This window comes from Thermobia domestica, chromosome 15 (genome assembly GCF_964235325.1).
Source record: "Thermobia domestica chromosome 15, izTheDome1.hap1.1, whole genome shotgun sequence".
Lineage (NCBI taxonomy): Eukaryota > Metazoa > Arthropoda > Insecta > Zygentoma > Lepismatidae > Thermobia > Thermobia domestica.
The window spans coordinates 52077348-52096843 of NC_137468.1; positions in this window are offsets into that span (position 1 = coordinate 52077348).

Genomic DNA, 19496 nt, shown 5'->3' on the forward strand with positions numbered 1-19496 from the left:
TTAGTTTCCGGGGGTAGGGTATAATCAGCAACGAAACATATACAATCTATAGATCAATCGATTCAGCATGACAAAACAAATCGATCGATACCAAATTTAACTACTTCTGATTAACCAGTTCCCGTTTGCTAAGCCTAATTTAGTTTCCGGGGTCGGGTTATGGAAATGTCAAAATTCAAAGAAGTCTTTCAATAAAGTGGATACTTTCAAATATCTACCATTACAGCACATGATGTGCTAGGCATGTGCCATTTAGGGGTTCTGAATTCATCTCCCACATTTGATGCATTTATTGTTTCTTTTTCTAAGCAATTGTGTACTAGAAGCAACAAACGCATCAACTTTATTAGATGGCAACTGGCGCCGATCATTTGAAAATGAATATGGAAGAACTATAAAATAGACATTCATCATTTTGTTATAGAATTAGGTCTACATGGCGAGCAGATTTTATCTTATCCCGAACGGTCGAATGTACGTGGCTTAAGGGAGCAATCTGATTAGCCAAATTCAAAAGACCTCAACAATTCATCCCTCTACAAGCGACGTTTTCTTCATCGCCTTCGTGGCCAAGTCAGAAGAGCATGCGGACAGTAATTGAAAGGTAGGTGGTCTGTGCCCCCCTCCGCCGATGGAGTATTTTTTTTACTTGTTTAAAGTGTTTTTTTAGACTCAGCATAATGTAAACACATTACGCATATAGGCCATTTAACATATTTTAGGGGAGCAATTTTGTGGTTCATTATTATGGCACGGCACGGCTCAACACTGGTTGTGTGTTAAAGACGTAATACACCCCCTGTGTTAAACGCCAACACTGCGGCGTATGTGTTGAACTAACACCGTATAGTGGTAGTCACGCTGGAATCACTGCCCTGCGTTGAAATTGAGTCGAATTAACACAACCATTTTTTTACTGTGCACACTGGTAACACCGTCATATTTCGAATCGAAGAAAAAGCTAATTATTTGTTATTGGTTATTTTGAAGAGTTTTTTTTTGTTTGTTTGTTTGTTTGGAAAAATAGAAAAAGAGACTTATCTGTTGTTGGTTGTTTTGAAGATAAAAATCCCTTTTTCAAAACACAAAAAAATACGTTTGAGGATACATTTGGTGGTCAACTTCACACTCGTCTTCACACTAGGCCTACTTTTCCTGCTTTTAGATTTCGATTCAAAACTGAACCCAATTGTTTATTTTTCCTTTCTTATTGAGTGGCTTCAAGAGAAAATATTTTATTTCTTAAAGGTTATATAAAAATAAAGTTGGGTGAACCAATTCACACCCATCTTTCAAATTTTCAGTTTCAATAAAAACAATAGATAAAATAATTCTTAAATGTTGACGTTGCCAAGAACGTGCTCATATTATTGTTTAACAGTTGTCCCTAAAACATTTGTTTCTTTGAAGGCACACGACTTTCTTAATTAAGTTTACGAGATTTATATTTATTTAAATGCATTTCTGACAAATAATAAAAATGAGATAAAGTACAAAAAGAAAAGGGAAAAATTTATAAAGCTAACCGGGAGAAGTGAAAATCTGTATCGATTGATTTGCTTGGTCAAGCTGAGCCAATTGATATACAGATTGTTCGTTGCTGATTATACCCCACCCCCGGAAACTGAATTATATTCAGTAACCCGGAGGTGCTTGTCCGGAAGTAGTTAAAATTGGTATCGATCGAATTGCTTTGTCAAGCTGAATCGATTGATACATAAATTGTATATAATTCGTTGATGATTATACCGTACCCCCGGAAACCAAATTAGACTCAGTAAAGCAGAAGCAGTTAACCGGAAGTAGTTAAAATTGGTATCGATCAATTTGTTTTGTCAAGCTGAATCGATTGATATATAGGTTGTATATGTTTCGTTGCTGATTATACCCCACCCCCGGAAACTAAATTATTCCCCCGGGATGTTTGCCTCACTCTTCTTTCTCTATCAGTACTCTCTTCACAGCTCGAAGATTCATTAAGTTCCAAAATTGGTCTGGGATGACGAGTAAGTTCACAACCAGTAGATGTAGGATGCACCACATTCATGTATCCATTGTCCTGGGATGCACTTTCGGGAATACACTTCTCCTTGATAAAGTTCATCTCATCTTGAAATATTTTAATGTGATTGGCGTCAGCGTTTATCGTTGACTCTAGGCCATCTACTGAATCTTGAACTTCCGTGAATTTTTGTGTTACTTTTTCCACTTTTTCGTCATACTGTTCAAATTTTTCTACTATGTGTTGGTTCGTCTGACTCAGTTGACGTTGAATAAGATCCCATCTGCTTTCATTACATTGTTCTAGTCTCGCTATCTTTTCATCAAAGTCCTTATTTAGCTGTTTTATCTTCTGGTCTAGTTTCTCATCAAAGTGTCGACCTTGTTCCCTAATTTGTTCAGACTGGTTCCTAATTTGCTCAGATTGGTTCCTAATTTGCTGAGCTATTTCATCGCCCTTTCGAACTTGATCCTTTAATTTGCTCAGATTGGTTCCTAATTTCCTGAGCTAAGTCTCTTAAAATGTCAGTCAAATTTTCATTAGAATTCATTTCTGGATACACACTCTGAACACCAGTTATATCACTATCTGTTGCACTCATGGCCATATTTCGGTGTATCACTTTACCGCTTCTCAATATGGTAACACTAAGGTCACGTTGAAAGCTTGCCGTTTTTACTATTCTTCAAAACGACACTTATATAACTCCCGGTGGTGAGGCACCAATTTAGGAGGTGGTTCGTAAAAGTCAAATTTCGTAATCTTCAAAATAATTCATACGTTTTATCACTTTCTTAGCTGATTTTTAATATTCAACCATGAGAAGCATACATAATCAACTTTCTGCATATTTAACAAGATGTCTACATACATACACACTTATTTACTACGTTTCCATAGCAACCACTCTTTTTTTTAATTAACGATTACAAAAATAACCTCTCGATATCTCTATGTGTCTTTCTTTTCTTTATATATAATACTGCTCAAATAATTCGCCTCTGATCCCTTTTTATAAGCTGGCACAGATTGCAAATACTATATACAACGTTATCGTTGTAGCTTATCGTTGTACGTTCCAGCAGTGAACCACCGCGCCTCCGATGAAAACATTGTAATGTAAAAACTATATAAATAAGTAAACAGGAAATAAGGAATAATATTTACGTTGCATTCTACGTTAAAATCAACTTCCGGGTAAGATACAGGGAGACCAAAAAGTAGGTATACACCCCTGTATTGATCAAATATAACATTCTAATTGTTTGGGTTTATTTGCTTCGGCTCTTCCAAGCTTAAGATGTAAGTAAAAACACATTAAGAAAAAATAGTAAAGAAGCTAAGTCTACCTGATGGCAAGCAATAAGAAATGATATAAAATGCAATAAGGTGATCAGTACGGTATTGTATACCTACTTTTTGGCCACCCTGTATAATAAATCATAGTTTGCCAAAAAAAAAGTGTAGCATGATTGTATACCTACTTTTCGGCCACCCTGTATAATAAATCATAGTTTGCAAAAAAAAAAAAAAAAAAAGTGTGGTATGATTATTAAACAAATTATATTTTTGGTTGTTCTATTGTTCTGTTGATTTGTTTTGTCGTATTTACCAGAGTCCAGGACACCTGTTTATGGTCGCTAGTATTTTGTACTACATCAGAAACAATGTTAACTTCGACTATAAACCCAAAAAGCAATTTTCAGGAAAACTGGAAAAGCTGGAACATTATTAAAACGTTGAAAATTGAATAGGAAAACAAATGAGAACTAGGGGAGGAAAGAATTCAGCAAACATTTTTTTTTATTTTTACAAAAAGAAAAAAAGTACATTGTAGGGAATTTTTTCGCGACGCTAAAATTTCCCTGCTTCATAAGTCATCCCTCCTTGCGGCTTATTAACAGCCGTTTATCACAAGAGCAAAGGGTGGGCGTCATTTGCTGCTTATTTCGTCGACCGCACGAAATTTTCTGCACGCCGATCTCCCTCTTTTAGGTTGCCACCCTCTTACGTTGTTATATACACGTAGGGTTGGTTTTTAGATGGTTGACGCTAGGAAAGTGATGTGAAACTTCCACATTGTTCTACCCGACCACTGAATCAATATTTGGGACTTCAGTGCAAAAAGAAAGAAGGAAAAAAAGAGGACCGTCGATGCAGTAGTATTTGCTTTGTAAATGAATTGTTTGTTCAAGCAGTCAGATTCTTTTCCTTTTTTTCCCTGTGGAGAAAAATTGGGAAATCGCGGAGGGGATGATTCCTAAGGGAAATACTAGAAAATGTTTCTTTTAAGTCGTTGCACAAACTATGAAACATTCATCATTCGATTCTGTCTTCGCATATGCGACTCAGAGGAATTTCTCTTCAACCCTAGTTTCGTCAAGGAAATGCATTATTCTACTAAACGCAGTACTCCATGTGATAATACAGATTTGTCAAAGACAAATCCCATTTTAGCGACATTACCATTTTAATGGATACCACGTTAAATTGTGTAGATGGTTTCAAAAAACTGGTATAAGGAATAACCGAAAAATTAACTGGACGACTCATTTAATAGGACCAGCTGAATAATAGAGCGAAAATCTATGGTCCAAACATGATTTTATAAAGTGGAATGCATAACGGTTAATAGAACCAGCCGAATAATATGGTCAAAATATATTGTCCGAACATGGTTCTATACAGCGTAATGCATATAAATTAATAGAGCTAACCTAATACTAGAACGAAAATATATAGTCCGAACATGAACTTTGCGGTTGCTGTCAAATGGGATTTATACCAAGTGAATCCCGTTTCAATGATAGAACAGAATAGTTTCCAAAACAAATAATGATGTTTACCTTTGGTATGGGATTGATTCAATAATTATAATTATAATTAGTGTCACTCAATTCAGGTATTCTTGAGCCAGAGGTCAATGATGACGATACTGCTGTAAAATATATCAAATTATAGCTATTTTATCAGCAATGTGTAACCTGTTTGAAGTTTAATCTAAGGATAATCAATTATTTTTACAGGATCTGAAATATTGAGAGTCAAGTCTAAAACAAGAGTCATCTCCAACATGTTCTCCTGTACGAGTTCAACAAAGGTTCTATAGAAGCACCCCTGTAAAACTTTTCAGTTTATGTAAAGGACGTTGTTGCTGAAAGGACCACCCGGCAAGTGTTTAGCAATTTTGGAAGTGAAACTTTTGACCTGAACGATCTCCCACGATCTGGTCACCAATCCCACTATGATTAAGACCATTTGAAATACTTTATCCACCGTGATCTTTGCCAAAGCATACAGGAATTGACAACAGAGGTTGGCAGTGGACAAGAAACTTGTGCGGCATCTTCAACATATGGAAAAGAATTTTAAAAAATGGGTTCGTGAGTGCATCTTTCATTTAGTGCAGACAAGAACCAGCATGTTATCATAGATGTGGTCCTTTGCTTGTCTTGAATCCTGTCACCAGTATCGGTAATTTCTCTTATGCATTGTTACTGGAGACGAGAAATGATCCCTATACATGAACCTTGTGTAGAGGAAGGAATGGATCAACCCAAACAGAACGGAAGACTGCGTCTCAAACAGGATTTGCATCCCAAGAATACAATGCCGTATGTCTTGTGAGACATGGAAAGGTTATGTCCACAGTTAACTTCTATCTCTAATCGTACCATAACTACTCCTGTATACTGTGATCAACTCCAACGTGTCCATGCAACACTTCAAGAAAAAGGAACAAACAAATGGCATGGTATGGCTCATGTACAAGGCTAGACCATATGTTCGAGCACACATAACGAGCGTTAAACTTCAGTAGCTTCAATCAAAATATCTTTCTCATCAGGCGTATTTCCCGTATGTAGCTCCTACAAATTATCATTTTTCAGACGTCTTTCGAGTTCACTCCATGCCACATTCTTCAAAACGATAAGCAGCTGCAAAATTTCATTGTTGAATTCTGCGCATCCAAGCCATCGAGGTTTGTCTCAAATATTTCCTGAATGTTGAGAACAGATTTATCAACAATGAGGTGGAATACATTGGTGATCCATTGTTTAATTAGTTCAATCCTCAAACAATAAATGTGTCCATGGATTCCAAATGGCACGAATGACTCAATCCAATAGCTCCTGCAACAATCGATAACTGGATTAGTACTTGGAACCGGAATTGGATTCATTTATTATCCATTTATTATATTGTATTATAATATTGCAGACTTAGTAAATTTTATTGTAGGCTTGGTAAATCATATTATAAGCTTGGTAAACGGCAGTTTACATTAATGTCTTGCAGGTTTAGAAAAACAATTTACTGGGTATTCTTCCTTTACGTAAAATACATGTAATTTATCACCAATATACATCACGTATAAAATAAGGTCCTTACGTAGATGTAACAAAAACTATTTTTTCTTTAAAAAAAAAAAACAAAAGCTTTTGAAACCAGGACAAAATCAACAGTACCTAGGTAGAATGCAAAATACAATTTCTTCTAACTTGGTAGCATCAACTGAAGCAAAGTTTAAACTTTCAGAGTGAAACTTCCTGGGTCGAAATCTCTTCTTGCCAAATTCTTGTGGGACAAAATCTCGCCCGACCAGAAATACTATACGAAATCTCGCCTAGGACAAAACCTCGCAACGAAAACTCCGCTAAAGTAATTTATGGTAATTGAGCCATAATTAAATCGCTTTTTTGTGAGCTACAACACGTTTCTAAAAACTTTCTTGAAGGCCCTTTGTTGTTTCTAAAATATAAGTGAGGTGCCCCCGAGATGAAGCGCCCGAACTCGCCATTAAGCAAGTTTTGTCGAAAGTTGAGGCTAAGACAAATCTCTTTACTGTATGGATGTCATTTATGGGGGCAGGAGGGCGCAATCGCCCCCCAAGAGTTTGAGGAGTACATATACTTTAATCGATTTTCTAATAATATACTAGTATAAAACGTGGAAGTCATATGTCGGTAGTGCTCTTGCCCCCCTCAAGCGAAGTCTGAAATGACGCCCCTGCTTTACTGTACTCGAGAAAGGTAGTTTTACAAAATTTCATGAAGATCGAAAGAACTCTTTTAAGTTAAAATCCCCCCCCCCCAAAATGAAGCTCTGAAAACTCCACTGAACTAATTTGCGGAAGTTGAAATTTAGTTAAAACGCTTTTTTGTACGCGAAAACGTATTTGCGAAAAATTTCGTGTACAAAGTTTGTTCATTTTGAAATGTAATTGAGGTACCCCTAAAATGAAGCGCTCAAAAATGCCACTAAACTAATTGTAGGTAATTGATCGGTACCTAAATCGTTCTATTTACGACAAAATGCATTTTCACAAAATTTTGTGAACATTCTTTGTTGTTTTTGTAATACAAGTGAGGCACCTCCATACAGGGATGAATTCAGGGATAGCCCGGGGGGGAATCTCCCCCCGAAGAAAATTCATTCCCCCCCGGAGAAACTCAATATCTTGCGATCATTCCATATGATCTCTGATGTCTGCAGACTTCAGTTCTTGAAAATGTACCTACAGTTCTTGCATAATAGTAGTATATAAGTGAAAGATTGCTATTGAAGGTGATGAAGATCCTGCTCAGTGCCGTGCCATAGGGGAGGGGCAAGCGGAGCGACGGCCCCGGGCGCCGAAGTAAGGGGCGCAAAATTCGGGAGGGAAAAAGAAAAGAAAAAAGAGAAATGAAACACATGTGCACATGTAGGCATGTGTACATATATAAAATGAAAGGAAAAAAGTAATGAAAAGTGCTCATATATAAAATGAAAGGAAAAAAGTAATGAAAAGTGCTCAAAATCAAGGAAAAGCAGGGTTTACTTTTTAAAATTTTCTCACCTTTCGCGGCTGGTCTGTCGACTTCACTCATATATACGGGGGTGCTGTCGTATACTTTCGCGCCAAGCGCTGATTTTCCACGACACGACACTAATCCTACTGAAGATTTCGTAAACTAAACTATTTATTTATTTAGTAAACAACACAACAGGCTTAATGCCTAATTATAGTGCCGTATAATACATACATAGACATATATACATTTGCCCGTACAATTAATCAATTCACTTCGAGTGTCAGGTACTCGGTAATAATCTAGTTTCTAAATACATATTCTGACATACTGAATATATCTAATACATCAGTTTTATGACTTAATTCATTGTAAGAGTCACACATTCTCCACAGCGGAGATTTACTGAGAATATTTGTTCGTGCCATTTCACAGAAAAATATACCAGTATTCCCTGGTCTTGTTCGGCCTGTTGGAACGCTCAGATATATTTTCGTGAGTAGCTCTGGACAGTCAATTTTATTATTTAATACTTTATATAAAAATAGTAAATCAAACATCTTTCGTCGATTCGTCAACGTTAGGAAATTCAAACTCCTTACTAAGTCCACGTAGGGAATCTGTGTGGGATAGAAAGCTGTTTTCTTGTACGTAAGCATTTTTAGAAATTTAAATTGTATGTTTTCTATTGCTTGTAAGTATTTATTTACATTCGGTGTCCAAATAACGCACGCATATTCTAATTGGGACTTTACGTACAAATTATCAAGTTTCATGAATGTTGACTCGTTTCTAAACTCTTTACCCATTCTATATATAAAACCGAGGTTTCTGAGTGCAGCGTTAGAGATTGCATCGATGTGATGAGAGAAGGTCAATTTTGAATCAAAAATTACTCCTAAATCTTTAACTGAATTTGGTTTACACAGAGATATGCCATTAATTATATACGGATAATTGATGGGGGTTTCTTTCCTTGAGAACGGTAAAGACTTGCATTCAGAGATATATACTATTGATGTGTGTGCAGTAAAGAAACCATGGCTAATATACTTGATTTAGAATCAGAAGTATGAGAAAGAATGATTACTATTTGTTAAGATATTCCTATGTATGTTTGTTTTAGAACAAAAAATATTTGAGTTAATTTAAATATTTTTAAAAACTTCTACATTAGTAACAAACAGTAACTACTGAATATAGGAAATGATAACAAAAAAGCTACTGTAAATAGCAATTAAAATTTAGTCTAAAATATTTTTGCCAATTTTATTTAATGTTTTAGATAAAATTAAAGGATTATTTTTTAAAATTATAATCTCACATTGAATATTTATCAGAATTAGTCTCAATATTAGGTAAGATGTGCATGTGAATGGAATTGTTAAATATGCTGCTTTCTTGCAAAAAATACAGAAAAACAACCCTCCCCCCCGAGGAGTTGACATTCCCCCCCCCCCGGGGTGAAAACGTCTGAATTCAACACTGCCTCCATATAGATGCGTCCAAAAACGCCACTGAGAAAGTTTTTCGAAAGTTGTGACCAAGCTGGATCGATTCCTCGTATCAAGAAGCGTTTCATAACCAAATTTCATGTGAACCGTTAAATCCGTTTTCAATATAATTGGTTTTCAATCGTTTCTCCATTGAAACAGGAAATGCCTAGAAATGATGATGACACATTTTCGTCCATAAGCCTGAATATCGGTGGCTACGGTTTAGGTCTCCGTTGTTTTGTAATATTCACTAGAAAAATGTAGGCACTACACATTTTTAGTGTGTCGAGATTGACAGGTACATTGCAGAGTTATATGAAAATCGTTAGATGGCAGGAGACTTAAAACTTAAGTTCACTGAAACTAACATTACTCACAAGAGTTTTGTGTTAACAATAATAACGAAATATGATATAAAATTAGAAATTCTAATAAAACAAACTTTGAAATCTATATTCTGTTAAAGTTGTTTGTATATAGTTAAGAATAAACATCGTCTTGCAGGGTAGTGTATTGAACTTCCATACTTTTAATCTTACCAATTTTAGCATTGGCATTATATGTCTTTCGTAATTGTAACCAATTTTTGAGTTCATTTGATATACACTTCTCCCGAATTGCATCACTCAGTTGGTGGCAGGTATGACCACGTTCAGTAGAAAATTTGAGAGTAGCACTCATGTAATGATGTAACGTCGCAGTGTATCATCTTGCCACGTCGTTAAAATCTTTAAAGCACAAAAAAATCAACGCTATCATTAGTCTCCAGTTCTTTCATTCATAAGTGCTGGTGTCATTACGGTAGTTTCGGATTTTGTTGTGTTTCTGAGTTGACGACATTATTCAGATTCCAACATGAAAGTTGTTTGCAGTCTCAAAAGAAGTTAGAAGGCCGATGTTGAAGAGTGCCTTATCTGTCAAGAAAGAAGTGAGAGATTAATGTGGTACCGAACGAGGTCTAGAGACGTTAAGTCAAGCTTCCCAGAAATAAACTGCTTGACACGGACAATAGATCTGCAATCAATCGGATCCAGGCAGTGGTATTGTATCATCAGGATGAGTCATGTTTTTCATCCTTCACAAGCAAGTCTAAGATTCAGCGACTACAAAAGAGAGAGCTAACTGTATAGAATCCGAAAGTTGCATATCACCCAAAAAGCTGAGAAGTTCAATATGATCAGTCAATTGGAAGCTTTGTACCTTCTGCCAGAACCTTAACATTAAAGGTACGTCATGCTCTGTGACTCCATTCAATATGAGTAACCATATATTGAATTTGTCCCAATATGATCTACACGTCCTTACATGACTATCCGAAGTTACTGAGCTTATAGCAGCGGAAGGGAAATACCATCCAAACTGCTTCAAAAAGTTTCAGCGAAATGCCCCAAGTAAACAAAATTCAGCTGAAACAGGTATTGGTATGGAATGGTTAATCAGTAAAATCAGAGAATCTGCAAGCAAGGGACACATTATTCAACTGAATAAAGTGTGGAATAGATAGTGTGACTTAGCAGTAAAAGCAGATGTTGGGTACCATCATCATATAAGAGCAGAAGACCCACATTCAAGGAAAAGCTTCAAATCTATGTGCAGGATTGTTATGACTTCATTGCAATGCCAAACCGAGATGTATTGCTTGTTCCTAGAAAATTTGAAGATGTGCGACTCTTTGCTGCACTCTTTGCTGCATATGCGACTCTTTGCTGCATATGAAGCAGGACGTCCAGTCAACCTTGACATTATGGCGCATGAACTATTCGTTGTTTCCCTATCTCTGGCAGAAGCAAATGGGCATCTTTACCCAAGCCCAAAAACCAATTCTCGCTTGAATATTGACTGATAGTATTCCTTGCACCAACAAACTTGACGCCAAAGACTTTGGCGGCGAATCACAGCTAATCATTAATGGACAGACCCTGGTAATAGCAATTGGAAAGCCACAGGCAACACACACTTTCGGAGACCTTGCAGATACTTTTGTTTAAAATGTTTTCCAAAGTGGGGAACAATTCCAGCGCATTGATATTTTTTTTTATCATTACTTCCATCACTAAACCAAGTGTGGCACACGGAAACGGCATGGGAAAAGCTCTCTGGGAATCGGGAAACCAATAGACGGCAGAGACGTGCCTCTTCGTGCAAAGTGGAACTTTATTATTGACGATAATAGCAGAGCAGATCTCGCTACATTTCTCTCACGCAAGCTGAATCTGCAAGCACCATCCAACGAGACCATAATGCTGCAGTTTCCGTCAATGGTGAGGAAAGGATCGAAGCTTCTTATGTAACCTTTGACACTAATGACTTGTAGGCTAGTCACTAAGAAGCAGACACCAGGATTATTTTACAGTGTGTTAAAAACAGAGCAAGAAGCAATTTTGTCTCTACAAGAGACACTGACGTCTTACTCCTTCTCGTTAGTTATTTTCATATGATACCACGGCAGAAACTGTGGATGAAAGGAGGGAAAGGAACAGAAAGTAAATTCCAGTTCACATCATTGATTGTAGGAAAGCTGTAGATGGAACCACAAGTTCTCCAGGTTGTTCCAGCTTTCCATGCCATCACTGCATGTGACTCAATTTCATAGACTACTGGATATACGAAGAGGACGTTTGCACAGCATAACCATCTGCTGAAAGGATTAGGAGCTGATATGATAGGAATACAGAAATCGTTTTCTGCAAAGAGTATGGTGCGCTGAATGCTGACAACAGCAATAAAGCTGGTCTAGTATGTTCGTCAAGGGCATTATAAGACAGAAACTGCTACCAAACAGAGATTCTCTTTGCTTTTACAGCGTTCTCTTTACATACAGCGTTCTCATTACCAGAAAAGCCCATTTGCAGCATCAAGTTCTGCCTTCTCCTTTAACAATGGGATGGAGAATAATTCACTTGGCCCTCATTTATTAACATTACCGCCAATTCCAGACGCTTGTGAGGAGTTGATTACCTGTACCTGTACCAGTGGATGCAAGACAGTTCGGTGGAACTGTAAAAAAAAATCATTGCGTCTTGCAAATGTAAGAAGTTTACTGATACTTGCATGCATCAATAACTGAAATTTGATCGGAATTTTCACAAATAAAGTCAAGAGTTTGGTACAATGCATAATCTACTTTACATACTAAATTCCCTACAAACCGATGCAGTGTCATTTCAAGAAAATAATGTTCCTAGGATATCGAATAACGTTCATATCAAGTTTGGCGCAGATACGCGGAACGGGAAGGAATATATCGGGAAAAATAATTTTGGAATAGGTTGGTAACACTGATAGCTGGATGCTTAAAGGGTTTGAGTCTAGCAATTGTTTTTCTAGAGCATCGAATAATATTCACGCCAACTTCAATAGAAATTTTGTTAAGCGGTGTGCAAAACTTTTGTCGAACAAACACATATTTTGAGTTATGTATATTATAAAAAATACTTTCGACCGCCATTTTGTTTTTAGTGAATTTTTTAGAAACAGTGAATGTTACAGCGTGGCCCATACGGCAGACATGAATTCAGCAACAACAAATCATACCGAATCAGTACTTGAAGTGTTTTTCCTCACAAATGCCTACCCAACTTTATCCTTGGGGATTTATCCATATACGCACCTGAGTAGAGTATTACCGTTTACCGTCTTGTGGCTAATACTACGCGATGCATCAAAGTCATCTGATAATAGTCCCTCTGCGACTTTAATTTCCACTAATATAATTTCGCATTAAAAAACCGAAATCACATTTAATTATTTCATTTAAATAATTTAGAATATGTTAATTGAGGTTTTCAACGAAAATAAATTTAGCCACCTACTAATGTATGCAATGCAACATTATGTTATTTTCAAGCGGGGCGCTCTGGCTAACGTGATGCCAATTTCACTCAGAAGGTGTCTTCCGCTTTGCAGAGCTGTAAACTGAACTACTTTTTACCGTTTCCAAAAGATAACAAGATAATGTAGTATGCATGCAAAAATTTACGTTTATATCTTGCACTTTTCTCAATAATTCTGGTTTTTTTTTTTGTTGTTGTTGTTGTTGTTGTTGTTTTTTTTCTCAATAAAATCTCCGACAACTTTAGTTTCGATCTTGCTAGCAGATCACTTTCCCTGCTAATATAAATAAACATCGTCCATCTTTTAGGTCATTAGTTACAGTTACAATTCACTTGAACGTGTATAAAACTATCAGATAGTATAAAAAGTATTGATACTTTTGCTGACGAGATGAAGTTAGTGTCCCACAGCTCAGGGTATGTATGTCGTAGCAGGTCAAGTCTGAGTTGACAGTTGAAGCTAGTTGCTGTACAAAAAGAGTTGGAATTATTATAATTAGGTGAGAGATATTGCGCCGCAAAGATGAGTAAGTTTTTTGCAAAACTGTACCACTGTTGCCACACTTGGTACAATTGCACCAAATTCAGCCCCTTTTGTCATTCGTCGGCCCGTTGGTACCACGCTGGCATTTTCAGCCCCTTTTGTGAAAAATTTGGTACAATTCTACCCAATTCAGCACCATTTAACAAATACTTGTCACATATTCAAAAGTGTCAGTAAGACTTTCTCTACATCTCTTTCTTTTGATGTCTTTCAGGGAAGCTTCTAGACCCTGGACCGGTTGTACATATTTTTACAAATGTCAGTTTACTTACCTTATATTCTTCTTACAGTCTACTATCCTCCTTCGGTCGTGAAATAGGCGAGAATAAGGTGCAATAATTTATATTTTAATATTTACGTGTACGTTACACTCGAACTCGGAGATGATTGATTTGTTCCTAGTTTTATATTTTTTCATATATGGCCATAATACCGTTTAGGTTTATTGGTCACTTTGAAATAGAGGAGCGTTTGGTTTCGTTACAATACATACCGAAGATGATAACTGTTTTCGCTTTTAATTTTCGGTCCCTGTTATACAGTACTTCCTATGAGCAACAAAAGTTTCGTCTACTTCCAAGGTTGTTCGGGTTCCTCCTATTTGGATGTTTTTAAAAAGTATTTTTTTAAAAAGAGTACTTCCTCGACTTGCACTCTTGGGAGAGGGGGAAGTGTTCTAAAACTTCATCTCTTTTAATTTCTTGTTATTATAGAGCCATGTATTACATTGGTATAAAATAATGAATTCAGCCCTTTTCGTTTCAATTTGGTACTATTTTTCAGCCCACTCCAGAGATTGGGCTGTGGAAACACTGAACTGTACTATATTTTACAATTTCTTTTCGATAAAGACGTAAATGCTGTAAAGACTCGTTAAGAAAATTTGTACTATTTATTCTACAGGCAAAATACGTCATCAAAATCAACAGCTAAAAGACAGTTCACTCGCTTTCGTTCGATAGATTTAGATGTCCAATATGATTCTCGCAGTGGGCGACCAATCAAAAATAAAGTTGCATGAGATTCTGACAAAAATCGAGAAATACCAGTCTGTGAGAAGTAATGACATCACCAATGACTTCAACACCCATCACCAGATAATGCTAATTAAACCATTTGGAGAAAACTGGCTGCTAAAAGAAGCTCGACATTTGAGTACCACCTGATCTGACTCAAAAACATTTGCTCGATAGCAGGCCCGTAGCCAGCCCAAAAACTTAGGGGGGCCGGTAGAAGTTAGGGGGGTCCGACCCAATCATATTATACTTCATCACCATATTATAGTTCATTTGCAAGCCTACCGTGAAATTTTATGGGGGACAGACAAAGTTTAGGGGGCCCGGCCCCCCTTGCCTCCCTTTGGATACGGGCCTGCTCAAGAGTGCGAATCTCTACTGAAACGAAACGAACGCGAGCCATTTCTCATGCGGTTGACCACGAGTGATGAAAAGTTTATAACTTTACTATAACAATATACAAAAAAGATCGTGGTCAAAGTGAGAATTTCTCCAGTTTTTAGCAAAGGAGAAAGCGAAGACCAAGAAGGTTATACTGTGCGTTTGGTGACATTGGACGAACATCCTGCATTATGGGTTGCTGCCACTGGGCAGAAAGATAAACTTGAACGTGTAATGTTGACAAAATCCCAAAGTTTTCCCTTAAATAAATAAAAGCACCCAGTGGAATTCGAACCAAGTTCAAAAGTTTTGAATCCCAACAGTAAGACAAACTTACCACGCACGGCTATTGAAACAAACTATGGAGCTACTTTTCGGTTTCTTTGAATAAAAATCCTCTGTCTTTTCTTTAACTAAACAAAGTTTTCTGCATTTGCCAAGGCACTATTTTCTTCTGAAACTAGCATTGCATTAAGTAATAGAATAGGACCTGAATATTTCAAACAGCAAGCAACAAGGTGTGACAGTTTTTCTTGACTTTCCCTCCTATTACTTCAAGTGCGTTGTCAGCAAACTCACAATTTTAAGGGGCTTAGAAAAATTAAGGGGCGTAATTATATTTTGAAGAAGTGTATAATACACTATTTCAAAACCGAATGCACTTTTAAAATGTATCGTGAAACTTGATCGACCTCGATCAAATTTTCAACATAGATAAAGCTCGGGCCTGGGGTTTTTTTTTTTTTTTTATCATTTCAATTTGACGATACAACGTTGGGGAGGGGGGGGAGAAGATATATATATATAAAAAGAAATAAAACATAATAACCCTTAAATCACCAAAGCGATCTCAATCAAATTTGTCATGTAGGAGAGGTTCAAACCTGGGATCTTTTTAATCATTTTACTTTCATGATGCAAATTAGGAGACATAGAGATATTTAAAAATAATCGAAAATGGCCGATATTTGTGCTGAATCCATAGTTTTTTGGGGTTGCTTAGATAAACAGTGACACTTCCGATGCCGTTTAAACTCAAATTCAGCCCGCAATAGTAATATTTAATTTTTAGGACAAAAAACATCGTCTATCAGAGAGGGCTTCAGTAATAGTAAAAAAAAAATGACTGACTACTGGAACATGTTACTATTTTTTCTTATTTTAAATCAGTGAAGCGAGCAACTGACACTAGTACTTTACTAATTTTAACTCCATGCAGAGTAAATGATTGATGATTGATGATAAATGGAAGCCTCAAAGAAAATGTAAGATATATTATGCCAAAATCGATTTTCTTAATTGAAAATTATGGAGGAACATATTTTTGAAATTAGGAAGGAAGAGTAAATTCAAACTTTGATTCTTAGCCAATTTTAATTCTGCTAAGCTGCATAGGCGGACATAGAAGGTAAAAACTGAGGGCCCTGCCAGAATCTATACTATGATAGGTATATCATGAGTTTACTATACCTGAACTATACATGAGTTTGCTAAACTTTCAAAAATACATACATAATAGCTTAAAATATTTGTGTCACTCAAAGAGCTGGGGGCCTAGGCCCCCCAGTCTCGGGCTAGATCCGCCACTCCTAAGCTGTAATAATATTTACATTGTCATAAAGAAAATATACCATAAGTGTTGTCATAATTGAACTTTTTTACGTGGTTTATATTGGAAAAATGGTCCTGCATGTACATGCATAAACTTGCAACATGGGGCGGACTTTCCCTTTTATCCCCTTTTACTTGAATTGCAAACCAAACAATAGGATTATTTGTGCAAGTGGAAGGAAGGAGCATATACTAACTTCCATCAAAATCGGATAAGTTTTACGAGAGTTATTCTGGAACAGACGAACGGACAGACACACAAATGCCAATTAAATCGAATAGTAGAAGCTTTGCTATTAATCGCTTCAATAAAGCATCGATGGGAGCAGGGGCGTCCAAAGAAAATTTTCTAGAGGAGGCATCTCCATGGTTGCTATATAACGTCTGGTATTTCTGGTATTTAATATACGTGGTTTGCTATATTACGTATACAGTTTCGTAAGCCAAAGGGGGACTCGGGCTATCCTGCTCCCCCCCCCTTCGGGCGTCCATGGATAAGAGTAAAATGTCTTACAGTAAAGAAAAGTCAAATTCAATATTTCAACATACAGTACTTGCGAGGTTACTAACTAGTACAGGAATGTCTAAAAAGTAGTGTTTAGATGTCGCCTTACCAAGTGTGCAGATATGTTTCTAAAAGCAGCTTCAACTTTACCAGATCAATTGTAAACTTAAAATGTGCATGGTATTTATCAAGATGATCGCATTTTATCCATAAGTTCCAGAAACTCTTAGTTTAGTGCAGGATGATATCAAAAATTATCACCCTCTCGTGAAATAGCTACTCTAGATATATGTTAAATAACTTAATGTTTTTCTTATATTTGAAAGTATGGAACAAATTTGACACACGATCTTGATTCGTTAGTAGTCATACATAATTTAACATACTTCGTTGCATATTCTCATGTTTCCAACGTAGGCATTAGGTGGTTTAGGGGGGTTGAAATTCTACATTTGTATTCCAGATATTGCCTGGACTTCATTATGCTACCCTGAATAAGAGAATGCAAAAGAACAGTTGTGCGACCCCCTAACCCTTGCACAACATATTCCCCTAGGAGTCAAGGATACCAAATGTCTTACAAAAGTGATCATTTCCCGTTTGCCCGTCTTTCGTAAATGAAAGCAAACAATGAAATGTGACTAATTACCACAATCATAGATAATGTTGTTCTACACCGAAAGAGATGACAGAAGCATTGTCAGAGTTGCCATCCGTAGAAATAACAGTGTTACCAAATTGACAATTCTCCAAAAATGTAGCTTAATTGACATATGGATTTAAACCCGGCTGTATTGTGTTAAATTTTATTGCTTATAATACAATTATATAAAATATAATTGTTTCATATTTAATAGCACATAATTACTAGTTAGATTGTGAGGGTTACAATGGACGACCGCAGTCTTAATTGTAAGAAAATATAGAATACAGCTTAAGGTAGTGGAATGTGATGTTAAACTAAACATTTCTATATTGTTTCGTTTTGGTATTTACGAGGCACCTTGGCAACAGAACAAACCAAACACAGCAAACATACGTACAGAAACACTTTATGCATTAACACCACTGGCCTTTCCAGTCAAATGTAGGAAGTGTTTTTCTTGATTCTTGAACATTTAAAATGTATTTGTGTCTATTAACATAACCTATTCTCAATTGAGCAACTTGGGTCACCAAACTCACAGCACGTTCCACGCCTTAACTATGGCACGGTATAGATTCAATTGGAAGTGGTCCATCAAGAGCTTGAAGAAGATCCTCACTGGTTACATTTCCTAGAATTGGAGGAGGTTTAATCGGTTCACATTCCCAATTAATCATATTTAAGTAATCGTCTGCTTCTAAATTAAGAGTTTTTGGCAACTGGAAATCTCTTAGTTCGCCATACGTTACTTGTCTCAGTGATTTGCTCAATTGCCTTTTCTCTACAATAGTGCTTTGTGTCAGTCAACATTGAAAGAAGAATATTTTCCGGGTCAGCGAAACAACTATTATTTTTTGGTACATTTTTCATAACTTCCTTGTGTTGTTCTTTTATATCATCAGCATCTCTTAATAATTTGCTAATATACCAGAAGTTTCTTGCTCCTTCCCATACATTTGGATGCTATTTAATCCGAAACCAACCAGGCGCATACGCTCTCATAATTAATGTCACTAGGTATTTTACGTTTTCTGATGGTTCACTTAAAGAAACATATAGTCGAAGTATTCTATTGGCCTTTGTTAGCCATCTTGCATGATGCATTTTTTCCTGGCGATCTCTTAGCTAACTGGTCTGAAACATTGCCGCGATGAATACTGTAACACATTTCATAAAGGTATTTTTGATCTGAGCTCAAAGTGACAACAATCTCTGCTGGAATTTCTTGAACACTGCTTTCTATTACGTCAAATTTGACTATTTTCAACTGAGTCAAATCCTTCCTAATTTGTTGCCCGATTTTTCCTTTAAAAGTGTGCGGCCCTGAGCTTTTACCATCTATTACTTCAAAAACATGCTTAAAGAGAAGCTCATTTGTGTGTAAAAGCCAAATGATCCATTGAAGTGGTTTGTTGAGATGTAGTTCATTCAACTTGATAACTCCACCTGCACGTCGCCCTGTAATTACCGGAGTACCATCACATAATATCGCTTTAACTGTTTCTTTGCTCTCAGAATCTCCTAGGAAATGTTGATTTCTTCAGAAATGCAGTGAGCAGTCCCGTTGTCTGGAGTTACGTGGTCCATGTAAACATCTCCAGGTTACTTTACTGTAACATAATGCTCCTCATGTTCCATCCCATTTGCAGTTTTCGTTTCCCATCAAATCC